The sequence below is a fragment of the Apodemus sylvaticus genome, chromosome 16 (assembly GCF_947179515.1).
Source record: "Apodemus sylvaticus chromosome 16, mApoSyl1.1, whole genome shotgun sequence".
NCBI classification, from domain to species: domain Eukaryota; kingdom Metazoa; phylum Chordata; class Mammalia; order Rodentia; family Muridae; genus Apodemus; species Apodemus sylvaticus.
In genome coordinates, this window is record NC_067487.1 from 16,877,937 (window position 1) to 16,901,107 (window position 23,171).

Consider the following 23,171-nt stretch of genomic DNA (forward strand, 5'->3'; position numbering starts at 1 on the left):
GGTGATAGAGTGGAAGCAACAGGCTGTAGACAGGGCTGCTGAAAGAGATGCTGAGAGCTCACATTTTGAACCACAAAATCAGTGAACTAGAAAAGGCACAAGATCCTAGACTCCCAAAGTCCACCTCAGTGACTTATTTCTGCCAGCAAGGCCACACCCCCTAAACCTACCCAGACAGTACCACCAACTGGGAGCAACTATTTAAATGGCAAAGACTTTGAGTGACTTTATCATTTAAAGCAGCACAGTCAGTTATAGTTTCTGTCTCTTAAGCTCGGCAGATTGGAAAGTTTTCACATACCCTACTGGAAAGCCTCCGAGCCTCTGCACTCTCCCAACCCTAGCAGGCGCATACTACTCTGCAGTGCTTTGGCTAAGAGTCATTATCATCTCTTTCCTCTTCAGGCTTTTCATCTTTTTCCACCAAGGAATTGCACTTCATTTGAGAGTGGGTCATTTATATTCATGCAACTTTGATAGTTTGTCCCCAGTGCTTGGTGCCAATGTCTGAACCCTAATGGGTATTCAAGAAAAGCTTACACAGTGACCACACAGAACGAAGTGATTGTAACATTTTTCAAAGATTCATCTCTGAAACGAATGGGCTTTCAATGACATGAGCAATTCTTTCGTACTTATCGATGATAACTAAAATTGATTGCTCATTTACTAGGTCGGGCACTGCTCCAAATGCTAATTTATTTAATCCTCATCTCAGGGCCAGGAGCCAAGGACCATTATCTTCATTATATGGAAGAAAAAAATAGGGGGGGGGGGAGTCCCAGAGAAAGGGAACTGCTCATTCAGTAAGCTGGTGACAGAAACTTCTGTTTTCACTCTGGCAATCTGCTTCCCAACCCAGGCCATCAATGAGTTTTATGTGCTTCCTATACCAATAAGTCCATAGTAGACCAACTCAAGGGTGCTTGCTATGCAACTCATAGTTGCAAGACATGGTCGAGAGCATCAGCCAGCTTTGCTAGTATGGACAGCAGCAAAATCTCCCAGGGTAGCATAACCCACTGAATGCATTTGCTATGATTAAACTCCATTTCATGATTTAATTAAGAAGAAAATAGGATATAAGAAAAGCAAACCCCGCACCAGAGGCGGTGCTCTGTATAGAGAACACATAGTAGAATTTCATCCATCCATCGTGTGGCAGGGATTTCATTCAGGGCTCTGTGTATCCTCAGCTCTGGGAAGACTGAGTGTGCAGTCAAGGTACATGCTCAATAAATATCTGTGGAAGGAACCATGAGCACCAGCCTCCTCTACTCGGCGTTCCAACCCTAGCCTTTCAAGCAGAGTTTTGGAAGGACTCTACATTGAGGAAACACGAAGGGCTAGTTGGTAGATGACTCATACTCAACATGAAGGAGATGGTGAGCTGGGATCTGCTCCTGTTCTGCATAGTCAGAGAGCCATAGAAAAGCCAGCTGCTCCGGCGTTTGGAGCCGTGGACATGCTGCCTTCTCGAATCTATCTGTATTTCTGGGTTGTGTGCCAAGGAGTGCCTAAGTATGCAACCTCACACCAATGTGTCATACATGAGAAAACGTGTTCTACTCTCCAGCTCCTCAACAGCCTGTAAGTTCAGCAGTAAGAACTGGATATGAACTTCCCCATGACCACAGACTAAGAAACGCTTTAGGGACTATCCACAATTACAATTACAATGCATCTGGCTGGTCAAGGAAGCCATGGGAAGAAAGCTGGGACGCTCCAAAGAGATGGAAAGTACTGCAAAGAGTCATGAGTACCTAGGGTAAGACCGTTCAAAGAGTACATCGGGCCCAGCCAAGACATGTGCATCTGGCAAGAAAGGGTTATCACGCACCCTTTCTCCTCTCACCATGCTTCCTTTTACTGAGAATAGGATCCAGCTTGTAGGAGGACATGCACCATGGGAAGGGGAAATGGGAAAGATGCAAGCAGAAATATCATCCTATACGCTCCAAGCAAACTTTCTTCACACTTCACCTTTTGATAATAGAGAAACCAAGAGTTTAGTTTGAAGACAACAATTTATGATTATGGTCAGACACTGAACATTTGAACTATTGAATATAAAATTAATTAATTAAAAGTGGAACAATTGGCCAAGAATGGGTTAAGAAACTTTACAGCCAGTAAACTTCATCTAGAGTAGAAGACACAGTCTTCTTGTCTACAATGGCAGCCATGTTTCAGTATAACCTGTGTATAAACCCAGCATCATTTCTACACTGCATATGAGCTGTGTTCATTAAGAACGGTTTTTGAAAAGATATATAAGTGATATGAAATTTTGTGGGAGGAAGATACTTTTCTTATTCACCCCAAGTTTAATGGCCAAGACTCCCATTAAACAGAATAAATAAGCAAGAAAACAATACAAATCGGTGCAATACAGATTGCACAGGCCACTGAAGGCTTTCTGAGTAAAGACAATGACCATAGGTAATTACATTCTCTTCAGTGTTTTCCTTTAATGAAAAAATGTAGAGGAATGATAGAATGTGATTTGGCAAAAGAAAGGTAATCTAACACACTAATGATCTGGAGAAATTAATCAAGATCTGTTGGTATCATTCTCTTTGTTCTTGTGGCTTAAGGGACAGGTGTTCCTTTCCTCCAGGTACAGGGATGGTATTGCTCTCACAAGGGTTATATGACCTGAGATGCAAGAACATCATGGAGTTCTATCACAATTTGTTCCAGAAAAGAACAAGAAAGACAGGAATAAAGAGGTCCTGAGTAGGCTCTCCTGACTCTTGTCTTTGCTTCAACACCAAGGTGCGATATTGTGGGTTGGGGTATCCACAACTCCCCTACTACCAATTGACACCTGTACAGACTGTCTTATGCAGGCTAGGGAAGAAAAAGAAACTCTGAGGATTGAGAGCAAGATACTGTATGAATAACAGAACCCTAGGGTGGTGTCAGTAGTGTCCTGAAGACTAAACCAGAATTCAAAACATTTAAATCCCTAAGTACTAGCAAAGAAGAGTATGCAACTGATATAACATCTAAGCTATAACGATTAAAATATTTACTGTATAGGTTTTTATAGAGGTAAAAATGGCATCTAGCTGCCTACTTTAAACAGTACATGGTTTGTGAAAGGAATCTGAGGGTCAAGAAGAGGAATAAACCTTAAACAAACAATGCCTGGCCGACGCGGCCTGGAGGACAGTGCCTGGCCGTCGCGGCCTGGAGGACAGTGCCTGGCCGACGCGGCCTGGAGGACAGTGCCTGGCCGACACGGCCTGGAGGACTATGACCCAGGAGAATTGTATTTAAGGAGAAGGACCAGGCTGCAGGAGGGTGAGGAAAGGAAGTCTTAGCAGAGCTCAAGTTGATGTTTGTGTTTCTGCCTCTAAAGAATGGGTGGAGGGAAGATGGGTATGGGGTGGGGCAAGGATGACATCACTCAGTGAGATTGATGGTATGAAGTAAAATAGCCACACTTTTTCAAATGAATTTTTGATACTATTAACAGAAAGAAAATAACAGGAGTGAAGGGTCCTCGGTTAAATGTGGTATTTCCTACCTATCTTTGTTCTGTCGGAAAGAGATAGCCTGTGCTAAAAGGTCTATTTAGTTTCATATTTCAAAAATAATGCATTTACATATCATAACTAAAATTGATAACAGAAGCCTAAGCTCATTCTTATCCTGTGGTTCTTAACCAGGAGCAATTTTTCCTACTTCTACCCAACTCCTATGTGCAAGGGATATATAGCAATGTATGTAGACCAGTTTTGTTTTGGTGTGTTTGTGTGTGTGTGTGTGTGTGTGTGTGTGTGTGTGTGTGTGTTGATTTGGAGGGGTTGTTATCACATTTAATAGGTACTTCTGATATCAAGATGTATGTATAGAAGCCAAAGATACTGGTGAACATTGTACAACAAATGGAACACACACACACACACACACACATTGTAGCAAGAACATCAGCATTATCAGGGTAGAGCTATCTCATCCTAAGTAACAGCGAATCACTTTAAATGTTTGAGTATAACACAAACAAACTTAAATGCAAAAGGGACAGAGGAGGGGGCCCCAGGGGTTTTATGTTTGCTGAGCAAATGTGAGACCATCATCAGACTTCCTATGACCCACTATCACTTAGAAAGGGATTCCCAATGGCAGGCTGGATAGCTAGACCCGAGGATTGTTAAACTTCAGGTTCAAGAGAGACCTTGCTTAGTAAATACAGTGAGGGGTAAGAAGGATGGCATCATCATGAACTTCAGCCTGCTACATACACATGCCCATACACATGTGAACATCCAAGTACACAAGAATACATATTACACATACGTGCAGAAATGCCACTGAAAACTAAAGAATCGAATCAGGGAAAATCTAAAAGTTTCAGAAGTTTAAACAAAGCATCAATAAGAATAAGAATTTAACACTGGAGGCTTTTTATTTATTTATTTATTTTTTTTGGCTTGAAAGAAGTAGATTTAAGGAAAAGGGCATTGCCTAAAACTGAGCTGGCTGTGCAAGACATATGCTTAAAGTAAAAGCTGATTTAAAGTAGACTAAAGGCAGTGCATGTGGACCAACAATATGGCTCCGTGTGTAAAATCGGGAGACTCCTAACCGGACAATCTGAGTCCAACATCCATGACACGCAGGGCGAACGGGCAGGAACAGATGCCCACGGGTTGTCCTGTGACTTCCACAGATGCACTATGGCATGTGTGTACTCCCAGTGCGCACGCGCACACACATGCACACCCAAACAAGGAAGCAAACAAATGTACTGAAGGCAACACAAGCTGTTGTGACGCACTGGGAGAAGAGAGGCATCTCAGACTGATGAAGCCACGTGTCCTTCTAGCTCGTCTCTCCTTTTCCTCACTGCTCTGTGCAAAGGTTTCCCCGGCTGAGCTTGGGGGTTTTTCCTTTGGAAGCTAGAAGTCAGACTTTGGAAATTATAACCCTTGATGAATTTTAAATCTCCTAGAATGCAGCAACATGCTTATTCAGTTTGTGCTGAAACTCACGTAATAAGCAGAAACAAACACTTCTATGATAGCTGGGGGAGCGGAGTTTGTGTTTCTAGGAGGGGAGGTGATGCTGAAAACAAATGGAGCAGCAAAATGCAAATCAAGCAAATCAAGAGCTGAACACAAAAGCCAGCAGGCAGCAGAGAACCAAGAGGCTATGACCTATGGAGGGCAGCTTCCTTTTCTTTCTTTCTTTCTTTCTTTCTTTCTTTCTTTCTTTCTTTCTTTCTTTCTTTCTTTCTTTCTTTCTTTCTTTCTTTCTTCCTTCCTTCCTTCCTTCCTTCCTTCCTTCCTTCCTTCCTTTCTTTCTTTCTTTCTTTCTTTCTTTCTTTTTTGCTTTTTTTTTGTTTTTTTGTTTGTTTGTTTGTTTGTTTTTTGTGCTTTTTTGAGACAGGGTTTCTCTGTGTAGCCCTGGCTTTCCTGGAGCTCACTCTGTAGACCAGGCTGGCCTCGAACTCAGAAAAATCCACCTGCCTCTGCCTCCCAAGAGCTGGGATTACAGGTGTGCAAATATATTAAGTATTTTAGAATTTCATGCCATGTATTGCTGTGGATATACAACTTCCTCCACTTAGTTCCACCCAGACCCATCTGCACCTCTCCCCCCTGCAACTCTGCGCACTTTTTTAATTTTGTTTTTTAGCGTCATCAACTCTACTTAAGGCATTCATTATGTTTGGTGCCTGTAGTACTCTAGATCTTGCACTGCAATGATTTTAATGTTTCCTTTCCTTATTGTTTCTTTTACTCTGGCTTGGTGGGCCTCAGTTGCATGGTCTGCATTTGAGAGGGTATCCTAAATACATGGTTGTTGGTTCTGCTGCTCCGTAAGCCCGGCAGGTGCAAGTGCGGAATGGATGAGGACAGGGCTCTGGCAGAAGCTTGCGTTGGTATCTAGGGACATTTGTTACCTGTCACTCTAGGGCCCATCCTCAGGGCCTCTTTACTCAGCATTCGCATGCCAGGAAACAGCGCCAGAGCCAGCTCTTCTGCACAGGGGCAAGAGGGGCTGAAGTAATTCTTCACCAGACACTGGTCTGGCATATCACCATAGAAACTGCTTTCTCCTGTGCTGCTCAGTGTGAAGGTTCTTGGGGAGAAGCTAAATTGGGGGAAGTTTAAGTTGTGGTATTACAAGGTTCTCAGCTCACATAGCATTTTCTACCAGCTAATGGCGACCTTCTTCTTATGTTCCAGAACCACAGACTTCATTATAGAACTGGTATGGCCACCAGCTTTCTAATGCCTTATGGAATCATACAGATATTATTTTACTGTAATAGATCTAAGAAGGGAAAGCAATAATTGTGCTTTTCATTTCCTAAACTGATTTGAAACCTCTTTATGTATTAAACTAGCAAGGATCAAAATTAGATTCTATTTATCAGCCCTACAATCTGGATAACTACCGTGGTCTTAATATTCTCATTTTAAATATGTATAGATGTATGCATATTGCCAGCCACATGTATAGCATACTCTACAAATTCTAGTGTAATTACTTTGTCATGTATGTTGTAAAATTTTATATCTTGTAAGAGAGACCTTTTGCACACAGTCCAATACATTCCTGTTTGTGTGAATATAGGAATGTGTGTATTTATCTTTATGCTTTCCGATATTAAAGCTAGCACTTAAACATAGCATTTGCTATATACCTTGGAAGCACTATACATATATTAACCCATAGTTCAAAAAGGAGAAATAACAGAGGAAATTAGAAAGTATTTTTAAGCAATAATGAAAATACAACACAATAAACTTAGGGGGTGCTTTTTGCCATTATATTTTCTAATTAGATATTGCTAGTGTCGTAAAATGCTTTCGTTTCTGGTCATTTATTTTGGATTTAGTTAGTGGAGAACAACGCCTCAGGCAGAGGGCTTATGGGTTATTTTAGCATTGGAGTTCTACGGAATGGGAACAAGCACAGAGCAGGGAGGTGGGGAGGCGGGGAGGTGGGGAGTTGGGGAGGCGGTAGGCAGGGGAGGCAGGATGGTGGGAAGGCAGGATGGTGGGGAGGCAGGATGGTGGGGAGGCAGTCCTCTTAGGATGTGCTGCTGAAATGATGCACACACTCAATGCTTGAGGCCACTCTGAGGGGATAGGAGCGAGGCCTCAGGGTAGCTTCAGTGGAGACAAGGAGGGAGAGGTAATTATTTGTTGTCTGCTGTCTTCCTTATCTTTGGGACATCAGCCCCTTAATTCTCTCCTTTGGCAGAGATCCAACTCAATCAGCTTGCTTCTGTCTGGGAAGTTCCAATTGCTTCTAAGGTTTTTCTAAGGCACTGGAGACCACACTGCAGTCAAAAGCAAAGGCTTTGTGTTTTATTTCATACGTGAGTTTTCATTGGTATTGTAAAATTGTCTTCTTATATAATATGTGTGTCTACATACAAATGTGCATATACACATATAATTGCATACTTGATCCTGTTTTTTGCACAACTCCTAAAACCACTAGAATCTCCAAAGTGGTCAGTGTCTTTCTATGCTAATGAGCGGTCTAATGGCTGGGACCTAATGATGTGAGCAATTGTGATTTCATAAAGCCTGCATTAAAGACCCACAGCTTTTGTCAGACTAAAGGGTAGCTGGATACATGCAGATGCCTGAAGGGTAGTCCTCTCTTCAACATGCCACAGCCTGTGCATCAATCCCCTTCTCAGTCTATACCTCTTCCTTTGTATTATAATTGTAAATGGCCAAAACTTAAGTAACTGTTACCCTAATTTCTGAGACCTGTGAGTCACAGTTAAAGGCTGTGAAAACTCAACTCATAGCCTATTTAGTAGCTTAATAACAATCTATTGTGTGCAAATGGTAACTGAGGCAGCCCTGATAATGATTCAGGTATGTGGGATCTGACATCACCTACAAGCAGACTAAGCCAGAAGAAAATTGAGTTAGAAAACACTTAGCTGGCCCAACTGGTTATGTATGAAGAGAACTTCCTTAATACATGTACAGACCAGAGAGAGTACGTTTTCAGAATTACTATAGGAAATATCACTCTGGTGTCTTCCTCTGTTTTACATATATGTATATATATATATATATATATATATATATATATATATCATCTTGATTATATCTTCTCTATTGAATTTTAGCTAAATCAAAGAACTCTTCATCGAAGAATCATTTAGAGAGTGGGATGGAATTTGGATACTCAGTTTTATGTTGTTGTCTGACAAGGCCTCCAGCATTACAATCATGTGCATGGTTTCAATCTCTCTGTGGGGTCAGGAAGCTGGGTAGAGATCAGCTAGATGCTTCTAGCACAAAGTCTCCCAGGACACAGTTCGGGGTCATCCAGGACTGTGTTCATATCGAAACACCATTGGAAGGTTCCCAGGCTCATTAGGGCAGTTGATGGATGGACTCTTCCTCACAACGTTGGGATATTCAGATCCTTCCTGACTGAGAGCCCATGTTAAGTAAGTTCCTTAACATGTGGGCTGCTGGACGACAGGCGGCTGCGGCAGCGGCGGCAGCAGTGGCTGGTCCAGCTGAAGGGCCATCAGCAGTGGAACCAAGGCGACACAGGGTCCAGTTAGGCCCTGCGCCCACGACCACTGACCTTCGCTGGCCAGCTGGGCGGCAAGCAGCTGCGGTTGTGCAGCGCCTTTCCCTGCACAGAAACCACTTCAGAACTCGGCCTCCCACCAGTCAGGAGAGGCTCATCTCCATCTTGGTTTCGGACTCCAGAGATGGGACAGACTGAGGTACACAAACATAATCCGAGGCCAACACCGCAGGGGTCTGAGCCCGACGGGCGTTGGCCTGCACCCAGGCCCTGGGTTGTTCGGGGGCCATCAGGGTGCCAACCCAACCAGGAGGTTTTTTTGCTCAGGAGGGCAGAGACGGCTAACAAGCATAGCCTGAGGCTAACAAAGTGGGGGTCCAGGCCCCAAAAGGCACAGGACTGACCCCAAGAACTGGGCGGCTTGGTGGGCCATCTGTGAGTCAACCAGCCCAGGAGGTTGTTAGCACAGCAGACTCTCCCGGTGCTTTCGGGGAGCGTGGGCATGCACGCCCGCCATCCGGGTCACCTGGCAGACCCAATTAACAGTCATAGCCCTAGGGGAACTTTGCTCAGACCTTGGCCTCCCAGGCTTTTGCCTGGACTCAGGGCCTGGGCGGCCAGGCTAACCTTGTGTGCGCCAGCCCGGTTGGGGAATCAGCTGCCCAGCGGAGTGAGCAGAACACAGAAGAGGTCACAGCAGCATACACCGTCGGCGCTCCCTGGGGGTGCACACGGGCTCCATCTGTTCCACAGACACAATCTGGGGCAAGGCCTCAGGCAGAAGCCCTCAGCTTAACTCTCTCCGCTTCAGATCAGCCTGGGCGGCCGCACCACATCTCCAGGTCCTGCAAGAGGCTAGCGGGGGCTTCCAGGCAGCCAGCTGGGAGAAGTCGGTGTGCTCCAGTAAATCCTGCGGGCCCCAGCGGGAGCCTTCGGGTGCCTGCTTCAGGATCTGAACAGCCTGGGCAGCAGCACCCTGTCTACAGGCAGTGCAGGGTGTAAGCTCTGCACCACAGGCCAACGGGGAAGGGGCAGCTTGCACTGGTGAGTCCAGCACTGACAAGACCAAGTAACACCAGTAAGAACTAGATGGCAAAAGGCAAACGCAGGAACGTCACTAACAGAAATCAAGGCAATATGGCAACATCTGAACCCAATTCTCCTCTACCAGCATGTCCTGGATACCCCATCACACCAGTTAAACAAGATTTGGATTTAAAATCACTGGTCATGATGCTGGTACAGGAACACATGAAGGACATATTTAAAAAAATTCAGGAGAAAATGGATCAAAAGTTAGAAGCCCTTGAAAGGGAAACACAAAAATCATTGAAAGAAATCCAAGAGAATACAAAAGCCAACAAGGAGGATACGCAAAAATCACTTAAAGAAATACAGGAGAACTTTGGTCAACAGGCTGAGGTCATGAAAGAGGAAACACAAAAATCTCTTAAAGAATTACAGGAAAGCACAAACAAGCAAGTGAAGGAGCTAAGCAAAACCATCCAGGATCTAAAATCAGAAGTAGAAACAACTAAGAAAACTCAAAGGGAGACAACTTTGGAGATAGAAAGCCTTGGGAAGAAATCAGGGGACAGAGATGCAAATATCAACAACAGAATACAAGAGATAGAAGAAAGAATCTCAGATGCTGAAGATTCCATAGAAACCATGGACTCAACAGTTAAAGAAAATGCACAATGCAAAAAGCTTGTAATCCAAAATATCCAGGAAATCCAGGACAAAATGAGAAGACCAAAGCTAAGGATTATAGGCATAGATGAGAGTGAAGATTTACAACTTAAAGGGCCAGCAAATATCTTCAATAAAATTATGGAAGAAAACTTCCCTAACCTAAAGAGAGAGATGCCCATGAATATACAAGAAGCCTACAGAACTCCAAACAGACTGGACCAGAACAGAAATACTTCCCGTCACATAATAATCATAACAACAAATGTTCTAAACAAAGAAAGAATATTAAAGGCAGTAAGAGAAAAAGGCCAAGTAACATATAAAGGAAGACCTATCAGAATCACAGCAGACTTTTCCCCTGAGACTATGAAGGCTAGAAGGTCCTGGGCAGATCTCATGCAGACTCTAAGAGAACACAAATGCCAACCAAAACTACTATATCCAGCAAAACTCTCAATCACCATAGATGGAGAAACTAAGATATTTCATGACAAAACCAAGTTTACCCAATATCTATCCACAAACCCAGCCCTACAAAGGATAATAGGAGGAAAACACCAATACAAGGAGGGAAACTTCACCCTGGAAAAAGCAAGATAGTAACCTTTCATCAAACCCAAAAGAAGTTAAGCAATCAAATTTAAAAAATAACATCAAAAATGATAGGAAGTAACAATCACTATTCCTTAATATCTCTTAACATTAATGGACTTAATGCCCCAATAAAAAGACACAGACTAACTGACTGGATACGTAAACAGGACCCTACATGTTGCTGCTTACAGGAAACACACCTCAGGGTCAAAGACAAACACTACCTTAGAGTAAAAGGCTGGAAGACAATTTTACAAGCAAATGGTCTCAGGAAACAAGCTGGTGTAGCCGTTTTAATATCAGATAAAATTGACTTTCAACCCAAAGTCATCAAAAGAGACTCTGAGGGACACTTCTTGCTGGTCAAAGGAAAAATACAACAAGAAGAACTCTCAATCCTGAACATCTATGCTCCAAATGCAAGGGCACCCTCTTTCGTAAAAGAAACTTTATTAAAACTAAAAACACACATTGCACCTAACACAATAATTGTGGGTGACTTCAACACTGCACTTTCCTCAATGGACCGATCAGGAAAACAGAAACTAAACAGAGACACAATGAAACTAATTGAAGCTTTGGACCAATTAGATTTAACAGATATATATAGAACATTCTATCCTAAAACAAAAGAATATACCTTTTTCTCAGCACCTCATGGTACCTTCTCCAAAATCGACCATATAATTGGTCACAAGACAGACCTCAACAAATATAAGAAGATCGAACTAATCCCATGCCTCCTATCAGATCACTATGGAGTAAAAGTGGTCTTCAATAGCAACAAAAACAACAGAAAACCCACATACACGTGGAAACTGAACAATATTCTACTCAATGATACCTTGGTCAAGGAAGAAAGAAAGAAAGAAATTAAAGACTTTTTAGAACACAATGAAAATGAAAACACAACATACCCAAATCTATGGGACACAATGAAAGCAGTGCTAAGAGGAAAACTCATAGCCCTGAGCGCCTCCAAAAAGAAAATGGAGAGAGCATACATTACCAGCTTAATGACACACCTGAAAGCCCTGGAACAAAAAGAAGCTATTTCACCCAGGAGGAGTAGAAGGCAGGAAATCATCAAACTCAGGGCCGAAATCAATCAAGTAGAAATAAAGAAACAAAGAGAACCATACAAAAAAATCAACAAAACCAGGAGCTGGTTCTTTGAGAAAATCCACAAGATAGATAAACCCTTAGCCAGACTGACCAAAGGGCACAGAGAAAGTATCCAAATTAACAAACCTTTAAATGAAAAGGGAGATATAACAACGGAAACTGAGGAAATCCAAAAAATCATCAGATCCTACTACAAGAGACTGCACTCAACACAACTGGAGAATCTGGAGGAAATGGACAATTTCCTTGACAGATACCAAATACCAAAATTAAATCAGGACCAACTAGACCATCTAAACAGTCCCATAATGCCTAAAGAAATAGGAGACATAGAAAAGTCTTCCAACCAAAAAAAAGCACAGGACCAGATGGTTTCAGCACAGAATTCTATCAGACCTTCAAAGAAGAGTTAACACCAATACTCTTCAAATTATTCCACGAAATAGAAACAGAAGGAACACTACCCAATTCCTTCTACGAAGCCACAATTACGCTGATATCAAAGGCACACAAAGATCCAACAAAGAAAGAGAACTTCAGACCAATTTCCCTTATGAACATCGATGCAAAAATACTCAATAAAATTCTTGCCAACCGAATCCAAGAACACATCAAAACGATCATCCACCATGGTCAAGTAGGCTTTATCCCGGGAATGCAGGGTTGGTTCAATATACGGAAATCCATCAATACAATCCACTACATAAACAAACTCAAAGAAAAAAACCACATGGTCATTTCATTGGATGCTGAAAAAGCATTTGACAAAATTCAGCATCCTTTCATGCTTAAAGTCTTGGAGAGAACAGGAATTCAAGGCCCATACCTAAACATAGTAAAAGCAATATACAGCAAACCGGTAGCCAGCATCAAACTAAATGGAGAGAAACTTGAAGCAATCCCACTGAAATCAGGGACCAGACAAGGCTGCCCCCTTTCTCCTTATCTTTTCAATATTGTACTTGAGGTACTAGCTCGGGCAATTCGACAAAATAAGGAGGTCAAAGGGATACAAATTGGAAAGGAAGAAGTCAAACTATCATTTGCAGACGACATGATAGTCTACCTAAGTGACCCAAAAAACTCCACTAGAGAGCTCCTACAGCTGATAAACAACTTCAGCAAAGTGGCAGGTTATAAAATCAACACAAGCAAATCAGTGGCCTTCCTATACTCAAAGGATAAGCAGGCTGAGAAAGAAATTAGGGAAATGACCCCCTTCACAATAGCCACAAACAGTATAAAGTATCTTGGGGTGACTCTTACCAAACATGTGAAAGATCTTTACGACAAGAACTTCAAGACTCTGAAGAAGGAAATGGAAGAAGACCTCAAAAAATAAGAAAACCTCCCATGCTCATGGATCGGTAGAATCAATATAGTTAAAATGGCCATTTTGCCAAAAGCACTATACAGATTCAATGCAATACCCATCAAAATCCCAACTCAATTCTTCACAGAGTTAGAAAGAGCAATTATCAAATTCATCTGGAACAACAAAAAACCCAGGATAGCTAAAATTATTCTCAGCAACAAAAGAAAATCTGGGGGAATCAGTATCCCTGACCTCAAACAATACTACAGAGCAATAGTGTTAAAAACTGCATGGTATTGATACAGTGACAGGCAGGAGGATCAATGGAACAGGACTGAAGATCAGAAATGAACCCACACACCTATGGCCACTTGATCCTCGACAAAGGAGCTGAAAACAACCAATGGAAAAAAGATAGCCTTTTCAACAAATGGTGCTGGTTCAACTGGAGGTCAGCATGCAGAAGAATGTGAATTGATCCATCCTTGTCTCCTTGTACTAAGCTCAAATCCAAATGGATCAAGGACCTCCACATAAAGCCAGACACTCTGAAGCTAATAGAAAAGAAACTGGGGAAGACCCTTGAGGACATCGGTACAAGGAGAAAGTTTCTGAACAGAACACCAATAGCGTATGCTCTAAGAGCAAGAATTGACAAATGGGACCTCATAAAATTACAAAGTTTCTGTAAGGCAAAGGACACCATCAAGAGGACAAATCGGCAACCAACAAATTGGGAAAAGATCTTCACCAATCCTACATCAGATAGAGGGCTAATATCCAATATATATAAAGAACTCAAGAAGTTAGACTCCAGAAAACCGAACAACCGTATTAAAAAATGGGGTACAGAGTTAAACAAAGAATTCTCACCTGAAGAACTTCGGATGGCGAAGAAGCATCTTAAAAAATGCTCAACTCCATTAGTCATTAGGGAAATGCAAATCAAAACAACCCTGCGATTTCATCTTACACCAGTCAAAATGGCTAAGATTAAAAATTCAGGAGACAGCAGGTGTTGGAGAGGGTGTGGAGAAAGAGGAACACTCCTCCACTGCTGGTGGGGTTGCAAATTGGTACAACCACTCTGGAAATCAGTCTGGCGGTTCCTCAGAAAACTGGGCACCTCACTTCCAGAAGATCCTGCTATACCACTCCTGGGCATATACCTAGAGGATTCCCCACCATGTAATAAGGATACATGCTCTACTATGTTCATAGCAGCCCTATTTATAATTGCCAGATGCTGGAAAGAACCCAGGTATCCCTCAACAGAAAAGTGGATGCAAAAAATGTGGTATATCTACACAATGGAGTTCTATTCAGCCATTAGAAACAATGAATTCATGAAATTCTTAGGCAATGAATCCTTAGGCAAATGGATGGAGCTAGAGAACATCATACTAAGTGAGGTAACCCAGACTCAAAAGATGAATCATGGTATGCACTCACTAATAAGTGGATATTAACCTAGAAAACTGGAATACCCAAAACATAATCCACACATCAAATGAGGTACAAGAAGAAAGGAGGAGTGGCCCCTGGTTCTGGAAAGACTCAGTGAAGCAGTATTCGGCAAATCCAGAACGGGAAGGTGGGAAGGGGTGGGTGGGAGGACAGGGGAAGAGAAGGGGGCTTACAGGACTTTCAGGGAGTGGGGGGCTAGAAAAGGGGAAATCATTTGAAATGTAAATAAATTATATCGAATAAGAAAATTGTCTTAAAAAAAAAAACGTGGGCTGCTTAATATGACAGCCTGGTTTATTTAAGATGAACAACTGAGAAAAAGTCCAGCAAGAACTCAGTCTTTCCCAGTCACATTAGAAGCATCAGGTCACTGCTTTTGCTGTATTAAGTTCTGTCAGAAGTGCTCCGCAAGACTGTAAGCATATGCAAGGCTGTTGCTGTTTAGGAACAAACCCTTTAGGTGAGAATGAGCCATGTTCCAGAGCAGGAGTAGAAGAAACAGAGTGTCTTTTCATTGCCTTCCCAGTAACTGGAAGACAAATGCCCTAGCTGCACTTGCCCACTTGGGTCTACAGTGCAAATGCAGAAACTGACGCTGCTTTGGGGAAGGAGCATGGAGCACTGAGCAGATGCCGGATGTGCCACTGTGCCGGGCACGCTCCCAACCCAACCCTCATCCCCTCTCTGGCCCAAGCTGTAATATCAATGTCCGAGTCTCTAAACAGTTTCATGGAAATCTATATTCTAGGGCTGATTCTGAGATCTTCTTGGTGATGTTGAGCCATAACCAGTGTCTATAAGTGAATTATTTCTCTGCTCATTAAATTAATGAGTGGGATTTTGACTTCCGAAGCTTGCATCTAAGAAACTGGAAAAGAGTCAATGTTCTTATTCTGTTAATGTTTTTCCTGTGTCTTCTTCAAGATCAGTGGATCCCCATATAAATTCCCTCTTTCCTCAACTTTGTCATGTGTGTGTGTGTGTGTGTGTGTGTTTGTATGTGTGTGTGTTTTCACTCTGTATTCTAAAACAGTCTCAATTCTTTCACCTAACACTGTTCTGTTTTGTAAATCTGTCTTTCAATAGTAATTTGTTCCTTAAAAAAATTTAATGGGTTTTTTAATGTGTGAGTGTTTGCCTGTATTACGCCTGTGTGCCAGGTGTATGCATTCATGGTCTGCTGAGGCCAGAAGAGGGTGTTGTATCTCCTGAAACTAGAGTTACAAACAGCTGTGAGCTACTGTGTGGGGGCCGGAAACCAAGCTGGGTATCTCTGCAAGAGCACCAAGCGTCCTTAGTGAGTTTGCACTGATACAGTTGCCCACTTTTATGCCTACACATCCCAGATGTTTTATTTGCACTTACAATCCTTGTGTTTGTCAGGAGACAGGGTCTTGCTGTGCATCCCAGTTTGGTGTCACATGTGTGGCTTCTAGTCTCAACTTCCCAAAGGCCAGGATTACAGGATGTGGACTATCAAGCCCAGCCCCCTTGCATGCTTTAATGCTGTAAATGTAGGCAGGCCTAAGATAATTCTCTCAAAGAATGGGACCCTTAGATCATCAAACAAATTAATAAGCTGAGCACAGGCCATTTTTAAGAATGAAAGCAAAATTATCCACAAGAATTTCTCAAGAGCAAATCATTAAGCAGTGAAGCTGTTCTCAGAAGTTGGAGTGGGGGGAGGTGAAGGCTTAAACACCGGGCCCTTTGAAATTAAAACTCACTTTAGAACTTGTGCTTGGAAAGACCTGCTCAGTTAAGAGGACGCAGCCCGTGTCCACATGTGAGAACATCAGCGCTCTACATCTAGTACATTCCTTGGCTTCCTCACAAAAATGTGGGCTTTTGATCTTTCTTCCAGACTAATCTCACCTGCGCTGTTTGACATAAATGTTATCTTGATCTCAGCTATGTATTTGCTTTTGTTTTGTCTCGTCTTCTATACCACTTAAATCTCACTTCAGGGGCTTTGTCATTCAAGTGGGAGTTTTCATTAAGACTGCCAGAGTGATCTCATCTGTGTGGAGTTAATCTATAGCAGTCTTTGAGATAATTTGCCAAGATTTTGAAAGGACTGGAGTTTAATGAGTAAGCGTGCCTGTTTTGTTCATAATATTGTACTCAACATAAAAATCAAAAGGACTTTAAAAATCACAATTATTTCTCATAGACTAAGAATCAGTTGAATTTCAAGACAGACATACATACGAGTATCTAAAAGATAACACCTGCTCTAGCTTCCTTTCTGTTGCTGTGATAGAACACTGCAAAAATCAACTTAGAGGCACAGGGTTTATTCCGTGTATGCTTCCAGGTCACAGTTCATCACTGAGGAACGTCAGCAAAGGATCTTAGGCAAGAACTGGAAGAAAAACCACGGAAGAATGCTATTGGCTGGCTAGGTCTCAGCCTCAAATATGTACAGACCGGAAGCAGCTTCATAGATGTGTGTGTGTGTGTGTGTGTGTGTGTGTGTGAGAGAGAGAGAGAGAGAGAGAGAGAAAGACCTATGGTGGCCAGTCCCTCCCATACCAATCAGGACAATCTCCACAGATATACTCATAGGTCAACGTGCTCTAGATAACTCCTCAGTTGAAACTCTATTCTCAGATGCCTCTGTGCTATGTGATGTTGGCCAGTAAAGTTAACAAGGATAACAGTAATGATTTATCTTGGTTTCTGGTTTTGGTTCACTGTTGCTTGACAGTATTACTATAGACCTGTGGTGAAGTAGGGCAGCAGGGTGGGAAGGACACAGCAGAAGAGCTGCTGGCATCATGTTAACTGGTAAGCGGAGAAACAACAGGGGACTGAGGCAAGGTATATGCTTCTAGGGAAGGCCCCACTTCCCACAGCCAGACCAACACCGCCACCCCTAAAGTACTAACATATTGTCAATTCACCAAGGGATTAACATTTAAATTAAAATCTTTATAACACAGTTCTCTAAGGCCTCAGTTCCACCAACTACACTGAGTTCTAAGCCTTCCCATATAAGGATGTATTGGGTACACCACATTCAAACCATAAGAGAAGTCCTTTTCAAAATTCAGGTTTCTTCTTTTTCCTCGGGATAGACAAAACAACACAGGTGATAAAGTATAACTATTGAAGCAGGAATTCCGTTTCAGGAGGTGTTTATCAAATTAGTCTCTCCATGTTTGTTTTAGTTATTGTACTATTGCTATGAAGAGACTCCATGACCAGTCAATTCTTATAAAAGAAAGCATTTAAGCAGGGCCCCCACGCCCTTTCAGTTTCAGAGGTCAGTCCACTATCATGGCGGGAAGCACAGCAGCACACAGTATTGGTACTGGAGAAGTAGCTGAGAGTTATGTCCTAATCTACAGGAAGCAGTGGGGAAGAAAGAGACAGAGAGAGAGAGAGAGAGAGAGAGAGAGAGAGAGAGAGAGAGAGAGAGAGAGAGAGAGAGAGAGAGAGTCTGGCATGGGCTTTGGAAACCTCAAAGCTCATCCTCAGTGACACACTTCCTTCACCAGGACCACACCTCCTCATCCTCAAAGAGTTCTGCTCCCTAATGACTGAGCATTCAATTACAGGAGCCTTGGGGGCATTATCATTCAAGCCACCACAATATTGTCCTTTGAAATTTCTACTGTTTAAAAATTATTGCAGGGGCTGGAGAGATGGCTCAGTGGTTAAGAGCACTGACTACTCTTCCAAAGGCCCTTAGTTCAAATCCCAGCAACAACATAGTGGCTCACAACCATGCGTAATGAGATCCGACGTCCTCTTCTGGTGTGTCTGAAGACAGCTACAGTGTACTTACATATAATAAATAAGTAAATCTTTTTTAATTTAAATAAATCTTTTTTAAAAAATTATTGCATACATTTAAGGTGCAGACGATGTCTTGATATACATATATGCAGTGAAGTAAAATAATTGCTACAGAAAACAATCCACATACCCATTGTCTCATATTTTTCTTTGTCTTCATCTGGCTTTACTTTCCCAACTCCTCAGCCTACTTACAATCCCGTGCTTTTCCAAGTTTCCTTCCCTCTTCTCCTTGTAACTCCTCCTCCTCTCTCTCTCTCCCTCTCTCTCTCTTTGGAATTTCTGTAAACAAATATAACTGTTCTCATTAGGTCCTGCCTGTCATGTCTTCTAAGAAAGGTGTTCTTCAAATCTTTCCAAAGTTACCATAACATCACCACTCACCACAGATGCTCTCTGTGAGAGACTCACCACAGATGTCTCATCACCAGAGCAGCCCACTCCTGGGCTGAGCTCAGATCTCATTGACTTGGCTGCTTCCTGGGTTATCTACACATTTGTTGGTCGGGAACCTAAAACACTACAGATTCAAATCCAAACATAGTATATGTCTATTTGGCTATATTTAGCCTGTGATCTCCATTGAGGGATGGCATCCCCCTTCTCTAAGGTACCTTGCCAGCCACCTATGGGCCAGTCCTTTACGGTTAGACTTATGTTATTCCATGTCAATTCCACCCTAGCTTAGGACCTTATCACTTCAACCTTGGACCATTGCAGCAACCTGCGATGTGGCGGTCATCTCCAACTTCCTCTGTCTTCCAGCCACTCTGCTCTGTTCTCCTTGATGTCTCTTCCCAACAAAAGCATAAGGATCATCATGGTGATACAGTTTCAGTCTTCTTTGAGAATGGAGTCCATGTTCCCCAAGTCAAAAAGGACTCAGTGGGACTCTGCTCTCTTCCCCAGCTCACCTCCTCCTGTATGACTTGCATTCTGGCCACGCTGTGCTTGTGGATCTCTGAATACTTCTCACTCCTGCATGTCTGTACTTTTCCAAACTTGTTTGCTCTGCTGTATTCCCCTCTTTCTCAAACTATTTTTTCCTCTTATTTTTTTCTGAATTCACCGGATGTACTCAGGTTTTAGACACTCAACTCATTTATCGACTATTTGGGTAGCTTTCCCTGATGCCCCTAAAGGAAATCATCACAGAATACCTGGCCCTGTTCTTGTATTCTCAGCAAACCTGTTTGCTTTATTATAGCTTGTATTCATTGTCTCCTGCAACACTATCCTAAAGTCTTCAGAGGAGGGACTGTTTCTGAACTACTCTTATTTCTCTCTACACTTTTGGTACAATATTAGGTGTAATGATTGCCTTAACTTGCTGCATTTTGTCTATAAAAGCACCAAATGCTGTTTTGTCTCTTTTGCTGGTCAACAAACGGTACAAAAATAATAATTTCTCTTTTCAAATCTTTCTATTACCACACTCTCCTGTTCTAGACACATAATATACAAAGGAAGTCAGGACAAGAACTCAAACAGGACAGGAACCTGGAGGCAGGAACTGATGCAGAGGCCATGGATGAATGCTGTTTACTGGCTTCTTCAGCCTTCTTTGTTAATAGAACCCAGGAGCACCAGCCCAGGGACGGCGCCATCCACAATGGGCTGGGCGCTCCCCCATCAATCGCTAGTTAGGAAAATGTCCCACAGGCTTCTCTACAGCCCAGTCTTACAGAGACATTTTCTCAATTGAGGCTCCCTCCTCTCTAGTGACTCTAGCTTATGTCAAGTTGACATAAAACTAACCAGCAATATATCCAGATAAACCTAAATGACATTAAGTGAAAAGAACAATGTGAAAAGAAGAATGTTTATTTTTGTAACTCTGACCGTCAACAGGATGTCATCAAATTAAAACAGGTGGTGAGCTGGGACATTTCAAGTCGGATCCCATATGCCCTTTCAAGGAACAATCTGCTGTGCAGCCGTTAGCCATCTAGTCCATACTCAATAGGTGGCATTGCCTATGCTACTATTTTACAGGAAGGTGTCTTCTATTCTCAACCAGAGCCTCCTAGGAGGTAATTCTCTGTAGCCAGTGTCCAGTTTACTAAGAGATGAATGAAATAGCCTCAGAACAATTCAACTCTCCTTGCTGTAACTGCCTGTTCACCAAGCCTATGCATTATTTATCCACTGGGCAACAAGACATAAATAAATTCCCCACTCTGCCTACAGGCAAAGTTTATTTGGCCTTGAAACATTAGATTCAGACCCGTATGAGATTTCACACTTGGAGAACATCACCCATGAGCCACTAAACTTGGATGCATCTGCATAAATTTGGGTGTAGCAATAACTTAATCCCTTCAATACTGGATAAACGCCTTTGCACAAAGCCTGAGATTTTGGAAGCAAAGGCGCTTTTCACTTGATTTTGAAGGTAGTTTGCTTCTACTAATCTCCCTCAACTTGTATTTTGTCTTTTCTAGTTTTTAGAGTAGATAAGAGCTTTTGGTAATCAAAGCAATACACTGGTTATTTATTGTATGGAGAATATAAATTTTGAGCTCAGTAGTGTTGTACTTGTACTCTAGTTTGGTTCTAAAACCAAACTTTTTGGCAAAACTCATGCGCAAAACAATTACCCTTGGCGGTCATCCGGCCAAAGCAGACATCTCTTTTCTTCAAGTCCTCTGCAGCCAGATCTTGTGTTTGCACAGACTGCTGTTTTGTCATTCTGACATCAAATGAAGCTTCTAGATTGCATTTGAGAGCCATTACACAAGTAACAGATAATCTATTCATTTAAAAGAAAGAGTAAGGATACTTTTTAGGAGTATGAGATATTCATTCAATCAAAGGCCAGCAGGATTGCTGAGTCAGGAACAGATTTGCTTCACTTTCATTTACATACGAATGGATGGTGTTTGGTGATGTAACAGACAGAATTACAGTAATAGCCTCTCTCATTCTGTTAGCTATCACACAGAAGCTAAATGTCTGTACTCTGTCACTACAGTGGGGCTTAATTGTCCCCAATACCTCATCACAAATCTACAGAAAGATGCTATCCTTTGTTTTGTATCACTCTGCTCTATCATTCTTGTCTGACAAGTCACATCTGAGTTCTTGGGCTCCAACTCCAAACACATGGGAGAAAAAAATGGATTTGTCCCAACTCCCCCAAAATTAAAAAAAAAAAAAACATGAAAGATATTACTGATTGCATTATCTGAGATTCCGCTTTTAGGGGCATGTTCATAATTGCTAATGGTTTCCACTATCAGAAACATCCTATGACATAGATTGAGGGCCTGGTATGCAGAATGCATATACAATGGGGGCTTCTCATGAGAAGGTTTTCTGCCCTGTCCAATGGATGATGTTTTAACTCTGGTATTCAAATCTACCCAAGACTAACTAAAATTTCATCTGGCTTCTGGAAGTACCAACCTCTCAGTGATGATTCTACTGATACAAAACCATCAAAGATGAATAAAAAGGAAAATGTGTGAGAGGATTTAGGGTGTTGACACCTGAAGTAGAAAAACAGTGAAGTTGGCTGCCCTTCTTTGGATTATCTCTCCAGACCTTGAAGCCACGTTACAAAGTTGATATGAGCTATATTTCATATTTCAAAGGGATAAATAGAAATTGAAAGATATTTAGTATCCTACCCAAGACAATAGATGTTAAATGTGGTACAGCAGAAATATAAAGGCTTAATCTGCCATTAGGACTCCAGTGGCTGCACTATATCATACAATTAAAATTATCCCCAAATCCCTTGTTTCCTCTCATGCTGTATCACAAAGATACTCTTGTTTCTTTTTATGACAGTTTTTATTAAGCAAGAGGTTTCTGAGCATTGATTTATTTAAAATATTTACATATAGTTTACTAGATATATAACAAGGATTCTCAGGCCAATAAGAAAAGGAGTCAGGTGTCATTGTCCACTCAAAGTGCATGCTGTTTCATTTAAATACCTTGTTTCACTCTCTCATTCCTACACAGGAGTTCTGAGTCCTAGATCTCCTCTGCTTCCCCATTATCCATAGACTAACCTCTTCTCTGCAGCTAGGAGAGCATAAATCCAGACCAAAATGGAATGTGGGAGCAGGCTTGGGGGTCATTGCTTCACATAAAAAACTTCTGACAGTATTTCTGTGTCCACCCCACACAGATCCAATTTGCAGAGGACGAAAGAACTTTCCATCTCCTAAAGCTCCCACTGCAGGGCTTCTGTGATGCATCTCGACTTGACTCCTCCATCTGACACTTCAGTTTCCTCTGTGTGGCTAATTCTCTTACTATTTGCTGTTTTCTTCTTGACTTTCCAAAACTGTATTACTGTTATGTTTACACCTTCACCTTTTAACTTGTAGGCTGTCTATGAAAGTCTTTACATAACTGAACCACTGATTCCTTAAGTTTCCTTCCCACTTGGATGCAGAGATTCATTTTCTTTCTTTCTTTCTTTCTTTCTTTCTTTCTTTCTTTCTTTCTTTCTTTCTTTCTTTCTTTCTTTCTTCCTTTCTTTCTCTCCTCTTCTCCAAGGGTTGTATACAGAAGTACTGGAGCTGGCCATTCAGACTTAGGCCTAGGCTACATGATCCCAGTAAGTCAGGTCCCAAGGAGGAAGATGAATGGGCATACTGGCTGACTAGAAAGAGTACAT